Below are 5,915 nucleotides of genomic sequence, written 5' to 3'. Positions count from 1 at the left end.
TTCTATAGTAACGTTGTTTTAGAACCCTATTTATGTAGAACATATTCTTTTTTTTAGGGTTTTAGCAATATTTTTCGTGGTATATTCGGTGTACAATCGAGTAAAATCATCTAATGTTACCTTAAAACATAGAATAAAAGCATCTAATAAAAGGAAATGTTCCAAAGCTCTTTTTTGGGGGACAAAGATAAAAACTTATTCTTTTCGAATGGATTAGTTATTTTTCGGTTAAAGCTTAAGCAACTTTCATACGGGACAATTATTATCAACCTCAAAATTCTCAAAGGAGTATTTTACACATTTATCTAATCAAGATATTATAACAATATTTTTTGAAGAGACAACTATATTAAGGTAAGAGAAATGTGTGACATGGAAAAGGAATCGGATGGGATTTAAAGGAGCAAAGGAGGGGATATTGAAAAAAACAAATAGAAATAAAACAATTAGATCATAAATAAAGAGTGGATGTAAAAAGTTAATTATAAGGAAAAGGAGAACGCGATATAAAAGTTCAAGTAATATGAGAAGTTTAAGTTACTAAGAAGATAAGGGAGGTCAGGAAGAAAAGTGATTTAAAAAAATATTGATTTTCTTTGCTTATAAGAAATAAATTTAGAGTGACAAAATGAGAAATATGTTATAAATTGGGAGGTACGTTTTAAGGAAGTATTGTAGGCTTTTTGTTCAGTAATAAATATAAAGTAGGAGGTATTTTTATCACTGTGAAGATAGGACATGTTCACCTATACATCATAAATAGTGGGGATGGATATTTATGTGTAGTAGGTACATGGAAGAGTTGTCATATACCATTGATTACTATGAATATTGTTGTTATAAGTGAAAAGGAAACACATATTATGCAAATAGTGTATGGTTTCAATACCAGTATATTTGAATGCTTCATTAATTGAACTAAATCTATACTTGCATGAATACATTGGATTATCAATTTGCTTCTGTTTTGGAATGTTAAATCTGATCTTTAGCACTTGATCTTATGATTCAATTTTTATTATCATTCCATGTTCATACATATTAGCACAAACTGTTGTAAATACTCTACCTATTTAATACTAACATTGTATGGTATAAAGAAAGTTGTTTTGGTTCAAAACTTGAGTGATACAGACTTAGACATCATTAGTTCAGACCATACTACACTATTTTAACATATTAAACATATTGTATAATTTGTTATATGACCATTATTGTAGAATTTAATTAGTGAAGTCAATAATATAATCGGTTAGGTGACAAAATCTTGTTTTATGTGCATCTAACTGCATTTCTAGTCTAATATACAAGTTTAAATTGACATTAAATACATGTTTTGAGCGACATCCATGTTATATGTTGCATATAACACAAATTCACATTGAAAACCATTGAATATAGTGCAATGTGTATTATTTTGAGACCATTTATGCACTTATAACTCTGCTGCAACTATGCTAATAATACATCTATCATATATTCTGCTGCATAACAGACTAGTCTTATGTTGTCATATACTCATTGATTAAATATGTGCTTCATCTCACATGAGTATTGAAAAATGTACTTGAATCATTGCTCTATCATGTGAAATAAGCAAATTCTGCTCTGATACAAGTCATATTACTCTAATACAATATTGTGCTGATCTTTATTTTTATTTTATTCATATATTGCTCACAAATTTCCATAGTGTTGTAACTCTTTTTGATAGGGAGAACATCACATACTTCATGGGTTTGTAAGTGGTTTTGATGTTTTAGCACATATGAATTCAATTTTACTTGCTTGTTTTGCTATTTTTTGCTAATGCCCAAAGGGGAGAGTAAATGGAAAACATTTTTTTTGTTGGTCATCATAAAAAAAAGGAGGAGATTGTTGATAGGAGGAGCTTAGCTTCTTTACATCTTAGTTTTTGATGATGATTGGTTAAATGATTAACAATGGTTTCTTGCACAACAAAATGACATAACAAATGCTTATATCTTTATCATGTTTGTGGTAGATAATTGAATCCAGTGATGTTGAGTGAATAATGTCTAAAACAGATTTAAAATATTGTTTATGGTATAAATAAATTATTACATAAAGTATATAATCTATTAAATATAGCTAGAACACTTATAAAGCTTAACTGGGGCAAATCACTATGTTATAATCTGTTATATAAGTTACATAATCGAATAAAACAGAGAGCAAGCTATAATATGTTATATAAGTGAGATAATCTGTTAAGGATGGAAAATGGATGACTAATATGGTTAAGTGTTAATATAATGGATTACATAAGTTTGATAATAGATTAAAATAGAGAGCATAGTCTAATCCATTATTCAAATAATCTAATTTGTTAAAAGAAGAAGTAATAGGCTTAAGAGTTTAAATAATTGATTACACACATGGAATAATTTGTTAAAACAGAAAGGAAAGCATAACAGGTTATGCAATTAACATAATCAATTATTTTGCAACAGGATTTGAAAATCTTATATATATGTGACTTGAACCTCTTTCAATAATGTTACAATTTTCAAATACTAACATTCTTGGTGAGTTCTGATTACAAGTGATTTCAAGAAACATTCTTGGAGAATCAAACCTTCATTTGATGATTACAAATCAAGGATTCTTTCAAGACTTTGGACTACATTGGTTTTGATTCAATTCGTACTTGAAGAGTGTGCTAAAGATCAGGTTCATCAATAAACTGTGCATTATGTACCTATGTGGGGATAACCAGGTTTGAAGAGCTGTGATTGCTCTTGTGTTTGTAAGAGATTGAGTGTTTTCATCTCTTGTTTTATTATTTTGATTTTGAGTGGTGAGAGGAGTGCAATTGAGGGATTGACATTGTATTCTTGTATACTAAATCATTATAGTGGATTCCCTTCACCTAAGGTTGTTGAAGGAGGGCTAAATGTAGGCTTGTGATAGCCGAACCAATATAGATTGTTGTGTCTTGATCTTTTTCTCCTTCTCTTTATCTTTGTTGATTCATTTGCCTTTGATTATTGATTTCAAGTTTCAAGAACTCATGAAGATTTCAAAATGATTTTAAAAACGGTTAAAACCAATTCATCCCCCTCTTAGTTTGAGATATAAGGCTTATCTTTTCTAACATAATCCCTACAAATCTAGAAAAGGGAAAAAGAAAGAGACTCCCAAAGTTGTAGGTGCATGACCAATACTTGGTCACCTTCATTGTGGAATGATAAAAAAAAGGACACGTGTTAGAAAAGTTCCTTTTGTATTAAGCTTTTTCATTCGTCACAATACAAGAATACACAAATTTATCATTGTACCCTTCAATCATTTATTAAAGATACATTATTCTCATATGATGTTATGAACGTGGTAAAACTCAGAGAAGCCTCTTGAAGAAGACAAAAGATTGATGAAGTCCACAATAATGACAACTTACGAATTGGTCGACTTTATACACAAGTCATGTGAAAAGTACGAGTGATATTCTCTAACAAATGGTTTGTGTCATGGCTAAGAATGAGAAATCTTTTTTAGAATTTCTACAAGGGAAATTTTGTAAAAAAGGTTTAAGGAAAACTCTCGTTAGGAATGACAAGTTTTTTAAGTTTGTCCATTTGTAAGTCACCTCTCTTTTCTTAGAGTTTTTTTAGTAAACTTTCAACAATATTTCTGTCTAAAAATTTGTATGCATCATGGTAGCTACAATTTGCATGGTCATAGTATTAACTCACATCATCCTTTATTAAAAGTCAAAAGTTTCACCAAAATCATCCTCGCATGAAAGGGGAATTACCCATTATTAGTGCATAGCAAGAGAAAACTTTGACATCGAATAAAACAAGAAGATTCAACAAGTTGATGTAAACTTCAAATATATAATACGAGAAGAGACTCAAATATAAGAAGTGGTAGCAAAGAAAAGAGTTGCACAGTGATAAGACATGCAAGTAAAAGAACAAGCTTAAGTTCAGAGAAGCGAGAAGAGATAAACTTGAAATTCCTCATAATGCCAATTCGTCAAACGCTTTGCAAATTCTGGGATCAATCCAAGACATCAAGCAATACCTTTTACCAAAGATAAAAACATTACACAGGTAGAACTAATACCCTAGTACAAAAACACTGTATAACGTCGGTGTTTTTTGGCCTTTCACGTCGAATCCGAGGTCAACGTCATATTGGAAGAGTTAAATTGACGTTGAATTTAAAAAATTCGACGTTAATTTACATTAGACGTTCCTAGTAAAGCAAATTAACGTTGAATTTGTCAATAAACGACGTTATTTTTTCTTTGTTTTTTTTAATTAATTGTGATCCTTTTTTACAACTCTATGAAACCTAACAAATTTCAGTTTTCGGTATTTTATAAAGCATGAACTATGAACGTGTAGTGTAGTATCAACAACAAACAACAATAACAAACAACGAACAACAATAACAAACAACGAACAACAATAACAAACAACAAACAAGTTAAATCAAACAACAATAACAAACAAGTTCAACCAAACAACAACAACAAACAAGTTCAAGAAAAAAAACAACAAACAAGTTTAACAAATAATTTCTTCAAAACAAAACCAAAAACTAACCTTCAAAAGATGAGTTCGTCAGAATAAAATATTGTCACCAGTGAAAGAGAAAGTAGAATATGCCTATGAAGGACAAAAACACGAAAATAATCGGTCAAAACAAACGAAAGTCATACAGAAAGTAGTTAATTAACATGCATTTGTATCAAATGAAAGAAAGATTACATGTGATGGTCGACAAACTTCATTCCAGAAAAGTTTGAGCAGAGGAGGGTCTCACGCGCTAAGATAAAGTGAATGAATTTTCAATCTCCCGCTCAAATTTTTATTGAATTCACTAAACTTTTGACGTCTAACGCTGGGGCATTCGACATTTTATATCCTTTTGACGTCAAATTCTAGGGCATTTGACGTCATACGTAAATACATTTTCACCTTCGCGCCAAGCATTTTTGCAAAATTTACCCAATAGGATGTCGGGCTTCTCAATATTCAACGTCTTATAACAAATTGATGTTGAATTATAATTCTAAACGACGTCTAATAATTGCATTTATTTTCAAAAGTGTCACCGGTCATTTTTAATGTTGGCTATTAAATGGTTGAACATTGAACGCGTGACGTTATACACTATTTTTGCACTAGTGAGTATGAGATCGATATAGATCGTTAATGAAAAATTAAAGACCCAACCAGAGTACTAAAAGTTCACACTCAAAATTCAAATTAGGAAGCACAATAATGTCAACCACATAAGCAAAATGTTTCACAGACAAGAATTAAAACGTTACAATGACTAGATAGATGATCAACAAATGTACTCTATAAGTCCAAATTGGATTATTCCATCGATAATTGCTTGATGCAGAACCATGAAAATGTGGGAAGTCGGTACACAAACAAGAAATTAACTGAGATGAATGTTATAGAAGTACGAGATGGGGCTGGTAGCATTAGAAATACCCCAATATTTAGCTTTTGAACTAATTTTACTGCTTTGTTTCATATTGATGGAAAAAAGTATGCACTCTTTTCCGAGCCTAGTGTTTGATTATATGCGACTACTCGATAAATTCGAGCCTAGTATTCGAATATGTGATTACTCGGTAAATATGAGCACGAGTGTTAAAAGTTATGATTATTCGACAAATATGAGCATGAATGTCCAACCATGAACCTACTTGGAAAATACTCCAAGTATCTTATTAGTGTCCTACATCGAAAATACTCCAAGTATCTTATGAGTGTTAAACCATGGACCCACTTGGAAAACACTACAAGTATCTTATAAATGTCTAATTATAAACTTACTCGTAAAAAAATCCAAGTATAAATTAAATGTCAAAAGGCTTAACAACATAAGTGCCCAAGTACAATCCCACTGAGTTAAATATAGCA

The sequence above is a fragment of the Vigna umbellata genome, chromosome 4 (genome assembly GCF_029865625.1).
Source record: "Vigna umbellata cultivar VRB3 chromosome 4, Vumbellata_1.0, whole genome shotgun sequence".
In the NCBI taxonomy this organism is placed as follows: Eukaryota; Viridiplantae; Streptophyta; class Magnoliopsida; order Fabales; family Fabaceae; genus Vigna; species Vigna umbellata.
The sequence above is the reverse complement of the archived record's forward strand: the minus strand, read 5'-3'. Positions refer to the sequence as shown.